The following is a 19,064-nucleotide window of genomic DNA, read 5'->3' as shown; positions in this document are numbered from 1 at the left end:
CCAGCCCAGAGATGGTCCCACCCATGAGGGGCATTTCCCCCTTGATCACTAATTGAGAAAATGCCTTACAGTTGGATCTCATGGAGGCATTTCCTCAAATGAAGCTCCTTTCTCTGTGATAACTCCAGCTGTGTCAAGTTGACACAAAACTAGCCAGTACACATCCCAAAGAAAACAGAAAGAAGTAAAGGTAAAAGTTAGACTTTTTCACAGAAAGGAAACAGGATCAGCAGTGAATATTTGAAAGCAGCTGCTACAAAGGAGGGCCTTCTGGGAGTACAGTGCAGTTGCTCACTAAGGGGAAAGGAATCCTCGCATTTGCTTGTCCTGTCTTCAGCCGAATCAGCTTTGCTAAGTAATGGACCCCTGTCTGGGTTATTGGCATGCACAGGTGGAATAACTGTTAAAGGAAGGTACAATATGTGCTGACATGTTCAAAAGGCTATGTCTCCACTATAGGTAAGAAGAGGATATCATGTTTTATTCATTTAGCCAATAGGAATTAATTTTCTCTTAATGGGTCTCTGGAAAGCCAAGTTACTTAGTTTGGGTTTTAATGCTGTGAACAGACACCATGACCAAGGCAACTCTTATAAAAACAATGTAATTAATTTGTTTAATTGGGGCCCGCTTACAGGTTCAGATGTTCAGTTCATTATCATCAAGGCAGGAACATTGCAGCATCCAGGCAGGCATTGTGCAGAAGGAGCTAAGAGTTCTACATCTTCATCTGAAGGCTCCGAGCAGATAATGGTTTCCAGGCAGCTAGAATGAGGGTCTTAAAGACCAGGCCTCACAGTAACACACCTACTCCAACAAGGTCACACCTCCTAGTAGTGCCACTCCCTGGGCCAAGCATATACAAACCATCATGCCCAGATACCTTTTCTTCTATGTCTGGTATTTTAAATCAAAAGGAAAGGCAAATATGATCCTTCTATTAACATGGTAATGGTTGAAACCTGACTTAAGAAAGGGTAACAATGCTAGGTGAGCCTGTTAGCCTGTCCAGCTACCTTACAATGTTTCCTTTCTTGATCTGTTCAGTCTACTTCTTTGTAGATTATTCAGGCTGATGCAATCATGAATTCCACCACTGCTTCTTTTGCTTATTATTCCACAAGATGAGAAATCTTCCTTCGGACTCAATTTAGCTGACATTAAGGTCACATCTCCTATTACAGTCACAGTAGAGTCAGAGCTTCTATGTTATTAGGTTCACAGTTGTTTGCTATTTGCAATTGGAAATCTCATGCCACTTCTATTGAGTTTCTATTATTTTGCATGAGAAATTTACTGTCAATCACACTGTTTCATGCTCTAGTCAAAATGTTAGTGGATTTCTTTTGTTCCTACTAAGCATTGCTTCTCTTTGGAGTTTATTGACTTATTCTTTAAATAATAACTGTCGAAACTCAGAGTTAAATGATAATTTGATGTGTCTACATTGTACATTTAGTAAAATAAACTGATGTATCCTGCCCCCACCCCACACACACAGTTAACATTATTGTACAATACATGTCCGAATCTTGTTCCTTCCATTTAAAATTCTATATCTTTGGGCAACATGTCTGCATTTACTACCACTATACCCACTCCCAGACATTAGGAGCCAATATTTTATTACCATGTTTATGTCTCCCAGATTCATTCATACTGTTACAAATGCTAGAGTTTAGCATAATTGTTATGTGTCTTGATATACATATCCTTCTAGCATGGTTTCCTCCCTTGAATCTGTGAGTATATTTCTCTTGCCAGAAATTAAAGTTTTCTGCCATCATCTGAGGACTTGGCTTTTTCTGGTGTAACTGTGAATAGACTTGTTTCTGTTTGTGGCTGAGTGAAGTCCTGTTATGTTGGGTTGTCTCTTTTTTTCATCTTTGAGAGTTGTGAATAGACTTTTATTATTTTTGTTTCTTTGTACACATTGACATTTCTATGATGCTAAACAAATACTCGCCAGATATGACACAGAAAAAGAAACCCAAGATATCACCATTATATCTTACTCCCAAGGTGTCCATGTAAGAATAAAGACAAAGTTAAACAAAACAAAACAAAATCCCATGAATACTGATGATTAGATATTTCAAATTCTGACTCTGGCTTCAAATGTCTATTTGATTTTTGAATAATAATTTAATCATTATGAAATAAACATTTAAAATTTTAACCTAGCCTTAATAATAAGGTCTTATTCAGGTCTAATTTTTTGCTTATGTGATTGTGTTATGTTTAAGTTAGGTTAGATTCTAGACAATACATAGTAAGTTGATACTACAACTTGGTTTATTTAGTCCAAGAAATTAGATTTAGAAATAAACCAAAACACATTTCTTTTCAGGAAGAAGTGGATTTGGGGCAGAAATTAATACCCGTGAATTGGAGATAGAGACAGGATGTTAAAAACAAAGGTCTACAATATAATTTTTAATACTTAGAGAACACTGTTACTCTTCTTTATTTTCTTCTATAAAATATGACTAATCCATTGTGGTATACATTTTGAGGAGGCAACTATGCAACCTGTATGAACATGAATTCCAGTTATAATAAATCATGTTGCTTCCTTACTTTTGAAATAGGATTACTGGCATATAAGGAAAGACAATTTGAATGATGGGAAGATGGCTGTCATTGGGTACTCACCAGAAAAGAATAAGGTACTATGTTCAGTGCCCATACAAGCTGGGCACAATTTGCATGCCTGTCAACCTAGCACTAGGGAAGTTGAGACAGAAGTATCAATGGGGCTTGCTGTAAAGCCAATCTATCAAAATTGGTTAGTTCAAGCCAGTTGTGGTGGCGCAGACCTTTAATACCAGCACTCATGAGGCAGAGGCAGGTGGATTTCTGAGTTTGAGGCCAGTCTGGCCTACAAAGTGAGTTCCAGGACAGCCAGGGATATACAGAGAAACCCTGTCTCAAAAAAAAAAAAAAAATTGGTTAGTTCAGGGTTCGGTAAGAAGTCCTGTATCAAAATGTAAGGTGGAGAAAATCTTCAGAAGTAAAACTATATATTGATAAGTGGCTACACATGTATGTGCAGTGGTGAAAATTACAGATATGAATGCATATACACAAAAACTTAAAAAAGACAATTTGTTTCTCATGTTTGTATCTTCAAAATTAAATATTCCAAAGCATAACATATTGCTGTATTCAGGAAATTGTTGCAGAGGCAAAGGATAAATCAAGAAAGAAACAAAAATAAATGTGTATAAAATATTCCTGTGAAAATAAGTAGCTTGTAAAAATAAGAACATCAGAGCTCAGCAGCTTCAAAGGCCGCAGCTATTCCCTAGTAATTTCCTGTAGTTTGCGCCACTGGCTTTCCTATTCCATAAGGCTGGAGTGATAGTGCACTAGGGTTAATGGTGTCTATTTCTAACATAATCCTTTTGATTTAAGCCCACATACATTTCAGTGACGGTTCAGCTTGGTTAGTCTAGCAAATTAAAGCATTACTGAACCTGGACTCTCTTAAAAGAGATGTGTTCCCAGATAAGAATAACGACCAATTTTCAGGGCCATGGGTGTATTCACCTAGAAAATAACTGGTATCCCTTCAGCATGAGATACAGATGCTCAGATATTGATTTCTTATTTTTAAAAGCTTTTAGTCATTTTACACAGATTTTTTTTTTAAAGGAACAGCAGCTCATACTGCCTGCCTCACTGCCAAAATTTACATACAAAGAGAAACAGAGAAGAGATATGAAGGCAGACATCTGACTGTGCTGATGCAGGCTATGCTTATGCAGTAAAATGAAAATAGGGCCAGCTCAAAATGTGCATAGAATATTTCCTTTATAAAACAAATTAGAAGATATGAAGGAAAGTAGAGAAACATATGAAATTTCACATCTGAATTAACCTAATGAACTTTTGAATAATATGAGTTGCCAAGTTTTTTCAAATTAATAGTTTTGTTTTGCTATGTTTCCAATTGAAAATACCAACATAAATCTATTTAATCTTCAAGCAATATCCTTATTTCTTTGTATATTTATTCAGATTATTCCTATAATCTAAAGAGATCTACCAAGGAAACTATTATGATATAAGTAGTTTACATAACAAACAAATAAACAATGTAAGCTTATGACCTTACATTGACTATCTTGGAAGCCAAGACATTGTAGGAATCCTGGTAAGTTACACACTGTTTCATTTTTGTGGAAAGAAATAAAACTTTAGGCAACTGAAATAAATGGTTTCAGGAGCACATGTATTTAAAATAAAATACTTTATTTTCATATGGCACGTTGAGAATATCAGAAGCTAAGAAAAACAAAATCCCAAACTGTCCTAATCAATCAAATCACTATAGAAATACAGCTCCCCATCTACCTACAATTGCATGGTTATATTTTCAATTTATTTTTTAAGTATTAAAGAACAATAATACTGACATCAAATGAAGTCATTGTGTTAACCGAGATACTGGATAGTCATTAAAGGTCAAGAAATAATAGAGTTGAGTGTGGAGATAGATGCTGAATCTTAGCCCTCTGGAGGTAGGATAAAAAGAATCCGAAATTCAAGTTCTTATCAGTCTACATAAGCAAGTTCAAGGCTAGAAGAAATAAACAAACAAAAAAGAAATATAGTAAACTGAAAAAATATACATTTGAATATCTATGTTAGAAGGAGGTAAACTGGGGGGAGGGTATAGGGGACTTTCAGAGAGGAAACTAGGAAAGAGCATAGCATTTGAAATGTAAATGAAGAAAATATCTAATAAAAGAAAAAAATTAATATAGCATTGCTCCTATCTAAAGGAAATATAGGGACAAAGAATGGAGCAGAGACTGAAGGAAAGGCCATCCAGAGACTGCCCACCTGGGGATCCATCCCATATACAGTTACCAAACCCAGACACTATTGTAGACGCCAACAAGTGCTTGCTGACAGGAGCCTGATATATCTGTCTCCTGCAAGGCTCTGCCAGTGCCTGACAAATAAAGAGGTGGAGGCTTGCAGCCAACCTTTGGACTGAGTACACGGTCCCCAATGGAGGATCTAGAGAAAGGACCGAAGGAGCTGAAGGGTTTTACAGCCCCATAGGAAGAACAAAAATATGAACTAAGCAGTACCCCCAAAGCTCCCAGGGACTAAACCACCAACCAAAGAGTACACTTGATGGGACTCATGGCTCCAGCTGCATTATGTAACAGAGGATGGCCTAATTGGTCATCAATGGAAGTAGAGGCTCTTGGTCCTGTGAAGGTTCCATGTTGCAGTGTAGGGGAATGCCAGGGCCAGGAAGCAGGAAAGGGTGGGTTGGTGAGCATGGTGGGGGGGAAGTAATAGGGGGTTTTTTGGAAGGGAAACCAAGAAAGGGGATAACATTTGAAATGGAAGTAAAGAAAATATCTAATAAAAAATCTCTTTATGCAGGGGGGGGGGGAAGAGGTAAACTAAATGGCTACATTCATATTAAGGGATGATCTATTCAAAACAAGTAGACTCGTGAATAATATTTCTATCCTGTCCAAATAGTCCTGTATTGGCTGTGGTAAAAACAGTAAATTTGTATAATAGTAGTTATACCTATTTGTATAAATTTGTAAAAATAGTAAATTTGTATAATAGTAGTTATACCTATACCTGTATAATAGTAGTTAACCCTATTGAGATTATAATCCATTCATAATGAACCCTGGGTTTGACACCAAGCACAAATGCCAGTATATATTCTAAAACTCCATTCATTTGGGATGAAGCATCAAATATTTATTCCAAGAACTAAAAGAATATACTGACCTTAAGGAGGGAAGGTCATCAGATCACACCGTGTTCTTCAGGAAACTGGGGCAGCTGAAGCTCATCATCTTTGCCAGCTCAGGCAAAGATGCTTTACCTTGGTTGCTGAAAAGCAGTATACTAAGCTTCCTAGTTGAAAGATAAATGAGCAGACCCGTCCTAGATTTTGTTTGGTCTTTTTTTGTTTTTTTAATGCTGTTGTAACAAATATATCTGGTGTTAGATTATTTACCAGAAAATGCAGTTTTATTCCTTTTCGTCTGAAATCTAGAAAGTCAAAGATGCAAGACGGGTAGCTTTGTTCCTTGGGGAGATAATTTGTGGCTACCTTCCTCATGTGGCAGGAAGGTGAGTAGATCTACAAGCACTATCTGCCTGTTCTCTCCTGAGGAAAGAAAGCATATCCTGGGTCATGCAGCTTGCTTCCATTTTAGGCCTTCAATCCTATCAAGAGGACTTTGCCTAAACGATTTAAACATGTGCTGAAAAGCTTTTAATACTTGTCTTGGTGATTAATTTTAGATAAACAAATTTATGGGGAATGTCAGGTCATAATATAAAACTGGTTGAGTAAAATTTTAAAAATACACTTACGTTAATCGTGAATAATATCATCTAGAGAGCTAGATTTATTAACATGAAATTATATTATATCATATACAAATATATTCGAGTTTCTATTCCTGCACAAAACATCCTGATCAAGGGGCAAATTGGGGAGGAAAGGGTTTATTCAGCTTACACTTCACATTGCTGTTCATCACCGAAGGAAGTCAGGGCAGGAAATCACACAGGTAGGAGCTTGGAGGCAGGAGTGTATGCTGAAGCCATGGAGGAATGCTGCTTACTGGCTTGCTTCCCATGGCTTGCTCAGTTCACTTATACAACTCAAGACTACCTGCCCAGGGATGGTACCACTCACAATGGGCTGGGCCCTCCCACCTTGGTCACTAATTGAGAAAACACTTTACAGCTGGATCTCATGGAGGCATTTCCTCAAGAGAGGCTCCTTTCTCTATGATAACTCCAGCTTGTGTCAAGTTGACATAAAAAACCAGCCAATACAGTGTGTGTGTGTGTGTGTGTGTGTGTGTGTGTGTGTGTGTGTGTTACCTACTGACAAAGTTCTAGGCAGTGGTAGTTTGAAAGATTCATAAAAAATTGATTAAACCTACATTTCTAAATGAAAAATGGATCTCATGCTTGAATTTCCATTTGTTTTTATGCACCATCAAGAATGGGATTCATCACAATATTATCAACATAGAAACAACCTTGCTTAGGGTATAATATGAAACTATTAATGAAGAATATTATTTTTAAGAGTGATACTTTATGATACAGAAAAAGTTATGTAATGCCAGCATATTTTTTCACCTGACTCAGAGCAGCTGAGAGAGTTTGTAAAAGGATGCTTGCAGTCTATATTTTCAAAATGTTTCTTCCACACTTTTGAAGATATTGGGCTTATATTCCTATTAGAAGGTATGGAGAAATGGCATGAGTTTGTTGATAGAGTATAGAAACCATTTTGTTTACAATTCTATTTGACTCCTTTGTTTCACGGACAAACCTTATATTTAATAGTATGATATTTTAACACCTTGGATATAAAGTATGACAGGTGAGCATAAGCCCCAAGGCAGAAATGGCCAGGCCCCACCTCTCAGACTACTCTAGGTGATATAGGAAGGGATGTTTCTGCCAAGGACCAGCTTCAGCTTGAAGAGGGATTCTGAGGAAATAGTGTTTGGGAGTGGTAAACAAACTACTGGAAGTTAAATCATTGGTTATATCCTACGTTCAGCTCAAGATGACTTTCGGATAAATTTTTCTGTTCTTCTTGAGACACCTTTTCTTGCTATTATAAAAACTCTCTGGCTAGTTCTCTCTTGTAGTTCAAAAGCCCAGTCTTCTATTTAATATCCATTCAGTCATTACCTTAGGTTTACTCTTGACTATCCCTGAACCAACATGCCATAATCCCAGGCCCTAGATTCTTAACAAAAAAGAGCAGCAAGCACAACCATAGACTATAAGAAAGCTGGATAGAATCTTACTATGAAATTACCATTCCTACCATGTCTGGGCCTGGAACCTAATCTCCCTCGTCTCAGGCTAATGTTAAACTCAGGAATGTGTCTGACTTTGGAAGCCTAAACAAAATTGAACAAACAAACAAACAAACAACAACAACAACAAACAACAAACCATCAAGTAAAGAAACAAAAAGTAAATGGGTAGGACCTTGCCCTGTGATTACTGCTTCTTAAATCTATCTCCTTCCTTAGTATCTTTCTGACAAGCTGGTTCATAGAGCAGCTGCCTTTGTTTCTTTAGATCTGTGAAGTTCCTTATAGACTTTATGTTGCATCCTTATATTTTACATAGTCGAGAAAGTATATATTCTTGAACTAATGTTTTCAGAGTTGTTTTCCACAGCTTTAAGGGCTGTCCTGAAGGTCACAGTGTTCTACCATTTTCTGAGACATTAGACTTATGTTTGTCTCCTGGACTGGTGCTGTCTCTGATCATCATGGAGTTATGAATCTTGGCAAACAGGATATTCTTCCAAAAGAGGAACATAAAGTAAAATATATACATTTTTACATAAACAATCCTTATGCTAGAAGCAGTCATTGACATTTATGTCTGCCCATGCACTACTTTCTCTGTTCCAGGGTTAGGAACCATGTTATGACATCCCTCTATGACTGAGCAGCCCTGGAAACAATGTGCACATCATTTACGGAGACCATCTTTAGAAAAGACATGTGTAGTATGCTTGCCCCAGGCAGTGGCATTATTAGGAGGTGTGGACTTGTTGGAGAAAATGTGTTATTGTGGGCATGGGCTTTAATAACTTCCTGCTAGTTGCCTGGAAGTCAGTTTTCTAGTAGCCTTCAGACCTTTGAACTTTCAGCTCCTCTGGCACCATGACTGCCTGGGTGCTGCCATGCTCCTGCCTTGATGATAATGGACTGAGCTTCTGAATCTGTAAGCCAACCCCAATAAATGCTGTCCTTATAAGAGTTGCTTTTGTCATGATGTCTCTTCACAACAATGCAGACCCTAACTAAGGCAACATTTAAACTGTTGACTACAACTCATGGGAGATTAGTGTAAAAAAAAAAAATAACTACATATTTTTCTTGGCCTTCCTGTTTGAAACACAATGTGACCTGGAGATATTAATAGGCACATTCTTAAATTAAAAGTAGGAGATGCTAAGCAAGTTCTACAAGAATCATAAGCACATTGTCGCTATTCCTGAGGAATATGAAGATACTCCAGCCTTGTCCAGGCCAAAATCAGTTGTGTCAACATGAACTTGATTAACCCATCAAAAGGGAAAAATTACCCTGAGGCTCAAGATCAAGGTGTGAATGAGATAATTCAAGTCATTATCATGAACATATTTAATATAATAATATGACTAAAGATTAGTAAATGTTATCTCAACAATGACTTCATGTCCAACAGCAAGGGCAGTGTAAGAACATTCTTTTAATTCTGATTTGCTTATTAAAAGTTTTATCAAATATATTATTTTACATTTAGGGATGTGTGTGTGTGTGTGTGTGTGTGTGTGTGTGTGTGTGTAGCAGCAATTAGTTTAAAAAGAGGCCATGTATTTGAAAAAGACAAGGGATAGTACATCGAATAGATTTGCGTACAGGAAAGGCCGAATGATACAATAACATTATAGTCTACAAAATAAAAGGAACACTTTTTTAAATTAACAGGAATAATTAATAGTTCACTTCACTAGAAGTTTTAAAGCATTTTGTGTTTATTTATCAATTTTTTAGTTATTTATGTGTGTGCATCAAAATGGACATAGATATTTGTGTAATGGGAAAGTATAGGGTCAGAAGACAACCTGCAGAAATCCATTTTCTCTTTCTATCATGTGGGTTTCTGAGAACTAGCTCATTGGCACCTTGAGGGTTAGTAGTTATAGATACCATTTAATAGTTATATAATAGTTTCAGCCTATATTTGACATTTTTGTCAGTTTAACTATTATTATTATCATCATCATAATCCTCACTATCATTATCTCAATTTTGCCATGAACACTAGAGTAAGAAATAACAAACATTGCAGGATGTACAACTCAAATCACCCCACATACAAAATGCTACAAGAACTTGATCTTTCGAAGAAATCATTGAGTTTGTAGGATTTACTTTTTTTCTTTATATTATTAGAAAAAATAGCACTTTAATGCCACTTAAAAAGAGATGGGTTTGATTTTAGATGTAGTTTATGTCTTTTCTGTAGTCCTGGAGTTACATTATAGAGACTATTATTGAACTTCGCAAATAAAAGATTCAACAGTTTTAGCATGCATTTGAAAAATTGAGCGTTCATGAAATACAAAGTAATTAGTTTAGGGGTTTTTGTTTTGTTTTGCTTTGTTTTGCTTTTTGGAGGTAAGTTTTTGCACTAAGCCTGTGTGGATTTCACTGTGTAGACTAGGCTGACCATGAACTTGCAGTAACTTCTTTCTGGGATTCTCCGGTATTTAAACTGGTAGCTTAAAATTGTGAGTCACCACATTTAGGGTTATAATTCTGATTCCGGTTCAATAAATTCTAATCTGGGGCCAATGATGATATAGACCTAAGAAGTTCCCAAATCTTTATTAGAAAATGCATACACATTATTAACTATAATTTGAGACATCTTTAGTATGGAATACAAGAAATGAGCAGTCCCTAGACAATGACTAATGAAAAGATATTAAAATTTTGGAATCCTGAATCAGGTGTGAGCAGCATATGGATGACAAGGTGACCTGTGACAGTAGCTTCACCTTCCAAACTCCTATGCAATCTAGAGAGCCCTGCTCTGTAATGAGGCCATTTTAGTTAACATGACAAAATTTTATGTACTTGTTTACCACCAGGAAAGAGTAAATTTGAACAATGGGTATAGAATAAGAAATTACATGGACATGATTGATAGAGAAATAAAAATTCTTGCAGTTTGAGATTTAAAATATTAATAAATGCTCTGCTCAAGACTTTATTTTTTAAACTCATTCTGTAAACTTGAAATGGAAAAATCACCAAGTAAGAAATAGAAGATACATAGATCCACTTGCTCTCAGTATAATCCAGGCAAATTATCATTATTACAGTAGAAAATGCAAAGAAGTAAAAAGAAAACATATGCACTCACTGGTTCTCATTATAAATCTGTAAGACATGAAGATATGTAAGTATTAATAGCATTATAACATGTTTGAAGAGAAGCATTAAATGAAAGGATTGATCCTCACTTTTTCTACCTGGGTTTCTGCAGCCATTTTAACACGTAGGCAAAAGTAGTTTGCAGTCCTGACTGAAACTCTTACCACTCTGTCCTCTACATTGAACCCAAACAAAAAGCAAATAAAGATCATGATGCCGGACTCCAGTCTGGAAGTCACACTTCTGAAAGCTCACCCTGCTGATATACTGCTGAAATAAATTACCCAATGATTGCACATCTTTGTCATAATGCTTGGGTAGATCAGGAGCATTGTGACTGACAGAAGGATGTGTCCCAGGGACACAGTATATTCTGTCTTTTCTTTCACCTGTAAGTGTTTAGTTTGAAAATAGAAAACAAATTGACAAATGGAAGAGGATATTGCTGAAGCAGCCCTCCCAATAAACTATTGAAATAATACCTCTAACTTGAGAGTCTCAAAGGTTCTATCCACATCCAGTTCTCTCCAAAGGAATCCTTAAACCAGATGTAAAAAAATAATTCTTATGAATTAGGTTTTGTGAATTCAGGCTCTAGTGTTTCTTCTCCATTTTTGACTGTATAAGTACACACTGACAGACTTCATCTGCATATCCTCATTTTCTCACAGAGCTATTATGAGCTATCCTGCGAATTGGAATTATAGACATTTGAAATCAAAGTAATTACCTGGTAGGCTGTTACACTGTGCTTTGAAAAGGAAAACATTTATTCTGTCAGGACCCAGTCATTACTTCTGACTTGGAATTGATACTGAGGTGTACATGAATGTTCATTGTTCTTTCCTGGTCACAGCCCTGCTCTCTCATGCACCTGAGAGCTTGTCTGCAGTAGGGACCAAGTGGACACACCACAGTGATGTACTCACATCTCTGCTTTTTCTTTGTTTGTTTTTGTTTGTTTGTTTTTAGATATCAGGAGAGTTGTATAAGTTACATGTTGAGACATGATCTGTTTTCTTCATCCCTTATTAACATCTTATTTTCTAGGTCTTATATTAATTTTGTCAAGATCTTTGAAAGATTGAAAATGTTTCCTAACCTTTGATGATGTAGAAATGGATGACATAGATTAGACAGTTTTTATTTATACAGTGAGATTGAAAATGAGAAGTTAGTATCCCATGGGTAGGCCTAACGGGGAAGAGACCTATAGAAGCAGGTAACAGGTGACATCATATAAACAGGAATGAAGAATAGATTATTTTCTTCTGTTTAATATATGGGCCCTATTATACCATTCCATTTCCTTTCCCAAGGAGAGAGGAAATAAAAGCCTACCTTCTTATCTTTTGAGATACCTTTATAGAAAGCTACTAATTTCCCTACCATTTAAGAATAAGCATTTACGTTCTCAGGGACTAGACACATTTTAGATATCTCAATGCTTATTAGACACAGAGAGTTGTCCCTAATCAGCAGGAAGTAACCTGGCCCCCTTTCCAAACCTTGACTTTTTTCAGAGATTTCTTTCCTTTGTGTATTATTTTTTTCTCTCTTATCTAGTGTTTGCGGGGCGGGGTTGAAAGGATTAAAGAAAGGGGGTAGAGAACTGTGGAATAATAAAGAACACACAAAGTTGGCAAAGACAGCTACAGAGAGTTATCTACATCTGGTGAGTAATTGTATTTGGCATTCGAGATAGCAGGCAAGATTTATATTACCTCAATATTTAGCCTAGGGATTTTATACAAATGCCATTTGAATTCATGGAAGAAAAAATATTTATTACCCTTTGAATCATACCAAGTACCTATTGATATTTTTCTTATAAGAATAGTATAGTATTTCTGAGAAGCTAGAATGGAATTGTTTCTATCTTCTAGATGTAATATTACATGAAATAGTACTAGGTCTGATAATGCTAGAGCTTTTTGTAACAAGACACATATTTTTATTGGGTATTTGATTTACTTACAGCTCTAATCTTATACCCTTTCCCAATTGCCCCTCCCCAGAAATCCCCTATTCCATCTCCCCTTCTCCTGCTTCTATTAGGGAGTGCCCATATCCTCCCACCCACTCCTGCCTCCCCACCTTCAGATTTCCTACAGTGGGGCATCTGGCCTTCACAGGACCAAGGGCCTCTTCTCCCATTGATGCCCAATAAGGCATCTGCTTTATATATGGCTGGAGCCATGGGTCCCTCCATGTGTACTATTTGGTTGGTATTTTAGTGCCTGGGAACTCAGGGGAGGGGGGTCTGGTTGATTGATATTTTTGTTCTTCTTATGGGGTTTCAAATCCCTTCAGGTCCTCAGTCCATTCTCTAACTCTTCCATTGGAGACCCAGTGATCAGTTCAATAGTTGGCTGTGAGCTTCTGCCTCTGTATGTCAGACTCTGTCAGAGCCTCTCAGGAGACAGCTATATCAGGCTCCTGTCAGCATGCACTTTTTGGAATCCAGAATGATGTCTGGGTTTGGTGACTGTATATGGGATGGGACCCCAGGTGGGTCAGTCTCTGGATGGCCTTTCCTTCAGTCTATGCACCACACTTTGTCTCCATATCATCTCCCATGGGTATTTTGTTACCCTTTCTAAGAAAGACCTAAGCACCCACACTTTGGTCTTTCTCCTTCTTGAGCTTCATGTGATCTGTTAATTGTATCTTGGGTATTGTGAGCTTTTGGGCTAATATCCACTAATCAGTGAGTGCATACCATGTGTGTTCTTTTGTGATTGGGTTATCTTACTCAGAATGATATTTTCTAGTTCCATCCATTTGCCTAAAAATTTCATGAAGTCATTGTTTTTAATAAGTGAGTCGTACTTCATTGTGTAAATTTACCACATTTTCTGTATCCATTCCTCTGTTGAGGGACATCTGGGTTGTTTCTAGCTTCTGTCTATAATAAATAAGGCTGCTATGAACACAATGGAGCATGTATCCTTATCACATGTTGGAGCACTTACTGGGTATATGCCCAGGAGTGTTATAGTTGGGTACACAGTTAGTACTATGCCCAATTTTCTGAGGAACTGCTAGACTGATTTCCAGAGTGGTTGTACCGGTTTGCAATCCCACCATCAATGCAGGAGTGTTCTTCTCTAAACATCCTTGACAGCATCTGCAGTCACCTGAGTTTTTGATCTTAGCCATTCTGACTGGTGTGAGGTGGAATCTCAGGGATTTTTTGAATTGTATTTCCTCAATGATTAAGGATGTTGACCATTTCATTAGGTGCTTCTCCACCATTAGATATTTCTCAATTGGGAATTCTTTATTTTGCTCTGTACTACACTTTTAGTAGGGTTATTTGATTGTCTGGAGTCTAATTTCTTGAGTTCTTTGTATATATTTGATATTAGCCCTTTATCAGATATGGGATTGGTAAAGATCTTTTCTCAATGTGTTTGTTGCTGTGTTGTCTTATTGACAGTATCCTTTGCCTTACAGAAGCTTTGTAATTTTATGATGTCTCATTTGTCAATTCTTAGTCTTAGACCATAAGCTATTGGTGTTTTGTTCAGGAACTTTTCCCCTGAGCCCATGTATTCGAAGCTCTTCCCCACTTTCTCTTTTATTTGTTTCAGTGTATCTGGTTTTATGTGGCAATACTTGATCCACTTGTACTTGAGCTTTGTACAAGGAGTAAAAATGGATTGATTTGCATTCTTCTACATGCAGACCTCCAGTTGGACCAGCACCATTTGTTGAAAATGCTGTCTTTTTTCCACTGGATGGTTTTAGCTCCTTTGTCAACTATCAAGTGAACATAGGTATTTGGGTTCATTTTGGGTCTTCAATTCTATCCCATTGATCTTCCGGCCTGTCTCTGTACCAATGCCATGCTGTTTTTATTACTATTGCTCTATAATACAGCTTGAGGTCAGGGACAGTAATTCCCCCAGAAGTTCTTTTATTGTTGAGAATAGTTTTTACTATCCTGTTTTTTTTGTTGTTCCAAATGAATTTGCAAATTGCTCATTCTAACTCAGTGAAGAATTGAGTTGGACTTTTGTTGGGGATTGCATTGAATCTGTAAATTGCTTTTGGGAAGATAGCCATTTTTACTATAATAATTCTGCCAATCCATGAGCATGGGAGATCCTTTCATCTTCCAAGATCTTTTTCGGTTTCTTTCTTCAGAGAGCTGAAGTTCTTGTCATACAGATCTTTCACTTGCTTAGTTAGAGTCACACCAAGGTATTTTATATTATTTGTGACTGTTCTGAAGGGTGTCATTTTCCTAATTTTTTTCCTCAGCCTATTTAGCCTTTGAGTAGAGGAAGACCACTGATTTGTTTGAGTTAATTATTAAAAATGCTTTAACCCAGAGTTGTACAATTACTGTACCTACTTAAATCAGCATTAGTGTTCCTTTCTTCTTAGCACCTCTTCCCTTGCCATTTAAGGGAGTAACCAAAGGAATGTCTGTTGTCTTCAATTTTTCAAAACCTCTTTAATATGGGTTCCTAAATTCTTTAGCCTCCATTCTAGCCTACCACCCACCTGGGGTAGTGTAAAAGAAAGGTTATTAGGATATGGGGTATATGGGCCTGTTTAGAAATTGTTCTTTGGATCAAATCCAATCTGCACTGTCAGGAAATCAGCAGTTCAGTTCACAGGAATCGGCATCAGTGGCAGCTCCATTCACTTGATCCACTAGCAAACACTTCACAAATATACCAGGAATCCAGTTATGTAGTATCAGAATAACAAACACGAATCATCAGCTTTGGCTGACCTAGCAGAAACACCCAGGCCTCAGCTCAATTGGCAGCACAAGGTAGCAGGAACAACCAGGAACAGCAGGGACTTCAGATTCTCTGTAGTGCCTCTCTGAAAGAAGCAAAGATCAGCAAAGAGAAGATAACAGGAAGCATTGCAAAGCAAGCCTCCCACCACATCTCTTGGTTCAATTCATACTCTGTCCAAACATCACATGTCCTCCCACAGGTCTTGCCTCACCACATGAGTTTGTCTTCCCAAAATTTCATGTGAGTCTATTTCAGCTCTCATCACTATTCCAATTAGCCTGAGTTCATGGAAGTGGTGAGAAGCTGGTTCATTTCTTTCTATGGAGTCACAACAAACAGAGCTCAGCAACGCAATATAAGGTGAACTAGCATGTGTGTGTCGTTAGCGAAGAATCCTTCATCATATGTCCTTTTCTGTGTTGACTTTAGCAAAGTATCTTTTCACCTGTGTCTGCTTCAGCAAAAGGTTCCTTGACATAACTGACTTTCCAAAGAAACCAGAAAATTCTACATCAAAACTCTATCCTGAAGGGTGGGTATATTTCAGCAGTAGGGCAAAAAGGAAATGAGAGGATTATGGAAATTGTTTTTATAGTGAAGAGTATTTGAACAAAAAGGAAGTATAGAGTTTAGGCAGTAGTGAAGAAATCCTCATTAAGATGACTAGAATAGAGGAGGGAAGGAAATGAGCACCAGGAAGCCAAGGCACCAGGTAGATGCTTGGTAGAAGAACACCCTAGGCAGAGAGAGTTAGAATGAAGTCGAGTCTGAGGAGGGGAGGAGTGAAATAAGGATGGGGCCAGGATGGCTGAAGCAAAGTGAAATGGGGATGCACAGGAAGTATGTGCAGTACTTTGATGTGCAGTGGTGGAAGAAAGGGAGCATAAGAATCTTTTTATTTATTTTTAACTTGCGGAGAAGGGTTTATTTCTGAGCACAGTTCCACATTACTTCCATCACTGAGGGAAGGCAGCACATAAACTAAAGCAGAATCCCTGGCTTGCTTTCCATATTTTGTTCAAGTTGCTTTCTTTTATAGCCCAGAACCAGGGATAGCATCACCTCCAGTGGGCTAAGCCCTCCAATATCTATTATCAATCAAGAAAATGCCTTACAGATTGTCCACAGGCCAACCTGATGGGGGCATTTTCTCAGTGAGGATTCCCTCTTCCCAGAACAAAGAACTAAGCAGCACAATTTCTAAATGATCATTAAAACTTACATGCCTCGATCATGTAGGGCTAACAAGACTCATTTCTATAAGCAAGCTCCATAAAGGTCTCCAGGAATAGGTTTTCCTGCCCAGCAGTCAAGTTCAAGCTTCTCTGGGTCAGGAGCATGAAGACCAGGCTCAGCTAGAATATACCGATAGCCATCTTTGTTAAATGGATGTTCCAAAGGATAGCCATAAGAAGGGAAGATGTTGAGCAGAAAATAGAGGGTCACTTCTTTGTGGTCCCTCTTGTCCGCCATCTTACTACTTATGCTTGGCTCCTCTTGCTTTCCCACTGCTTCCTGCTGCAATCCCCCATTTAGGTTCCCACTAACAGATACAGCACTGCTTTGTTTCTGTTTGTCATAAGCAGGACCAATGTTACTAAGATTCTGATCCAAACGTCCCAACTTGGGGTTATCTTCTTCTGGGTCTTTGCTTCCTGGATCAGGGTGTTCCTCTACAAGAACACATCTCTTTTCTTACTCACTGTTTTGACAATGTTATTGGGCCAAGTCATTTTTCCATGTCTCTGTCTGGTAGTCATACATTCCCAGTATTTATCAATAACTGGTATAACATCTGTATCTTTGGAGAACATGGTTTTTGGATGTTCATCCTGTCTTCGAGACTACCTCGTTAAGTTCACTAAAGCACTAAGGCTCATTTCTTTTAAATTTGCTTGCTTCCAGAGAAAGCAGGTATTCCCACTGTGATAGCACACATTTCAGTGGAAGATGTAGTTGGTCATAAAAGGCAGACATGGCGATGTGTCTATTCCAAAGGTGTCAGCGATGAAACACTTTGCACATATTCTGCATTGCAACTCGACTTCTCCCAACTGCCGCCCATCCTCATCTACAGAGCCTGCCTAGGTATCCATCACTTCTAAAGTGTCTCCAGTACCTTCCAAAGTATCTTTTCCATTAGCAGACTCTGTCTACAGACCACTTATATTAACCAAGTTTGTATCCCTGCCATCTTGGTCTTGTCCTGGCCTCCTTCTTCATCCGCATCTCAATGGCGACTCCTTCAGAGCATATGTATCTTATGGTTGAGAAAATAGAAAAATTAAATTGTGTAACTGGGACACATCAGCTTCACAATTAAAAATTATATATATATATGTATATATATATAATAACTGTATGATTACATTATATCATTCTTTTTTGTAATATATATTTTATATAATATATATTAATTAAAATTATTTTAAATATATGTTTAATAGAAAAAAGAAATTGTTCTCTTAAGTTTATCCTTCCTTTTGTAATCTAGGAAGGATAAACTTGAGAAAGCAATTTCTTTTTTTCTCCAGTATTGAAAAAAATTATATACTTATATTCAATTATCTTTTCCCTACTACTAAATACAATTAATTTGAAAATAAAGACTGTTTGAATGGTTAGAGTTCTAGCTCAGTGTCAGATCACTTACCTAGAATGTATAAGGCTGTGTTAAATTCTCTACCACCACAAAATATAATTAAGTCAGAGTTTGTGCTGGCTATATTTTTTGTCACCTCAACATAAGCCAGAGTCACTTATGGAGTGAGAATCTCAAATAAGAAAATGTCCCCAATATATTGACCTGTGGGAAAGCCTATGTTGCATTTTCTTAATTAATGATTGATGTTGGAAAGCACAGTTCATTATGTTTGGTCCTGAGTACTCTAAGAAGGGATTCTGAAAAAGCAAGAGCAAGCCAGTATGTAGCACCCTTCTCTACCCTTTGCTTCAGTTCCTTCTTTGAATTCCTGCCCTCATTTGGAAATGTAAGATGACATAAACTCTTTCCTTTGAAATTTGTTTATTGTTACGTTGTTTTATTACAGCAATAAAAAAACCAAACTAATACAGACTTACATTTTTAAGTTTATAGCAGATAAGCTGCACAATGCAAGTAGAAGTGTATCATAATGGAAATATTATAAAAATAGACATAACTAGTCCTAAAGCCTGCTGAGATAATACCAGAAGTAGTATAAACTGTTAAAGATATTTATACTGGAGTCCAATCACGCGGGACCTGAGACTGCTCTGGTTGGGGAGAGAGAAATCCGGCCTACATAGGGCCACAACCCTCTTCCGGTCAGAAAAGCACCAGGGC

General features: G+C 37.4%; 1 protein-coding gene and 1 pseudogene across 3 annotated transcripts in view; one reads left to right on the top strand and one right to left on the bottom strand.

The window, feature by feature from the left end:
• The window catches only part of Lrp1b (LDL receptor related protein 1B), a 1,970,757-nt gene that overhangs the window by 1,610,658 nt on the left and 341,035 nt on the right, over nucleotides 1–19,064 (top strand). The window lies entirely within an intron of this gene.
• LOC110289305 lies at nucleotides 16,958–17,850 on the bottom strand (annotated as a pseudogene).

The sequence above is a fragment of the Mus caroli genome, chromosome 2 (assembly GCF_900094665.2).
Source record: "Mus caroli chromosome 2, CAROLI_EIJ_v1.1, whole genome shotgun sequence".
Taxonomy (NCBI): Eukaryota; Metazoa; Chordata; class Mammalia; order Rodentia; family Muridae; genus Mus; species Mus caroli.
Note: the sequence above shows the minus strand (reverse complement) of the source record. Positions and strands in the feature narration are given on the sequence as shown.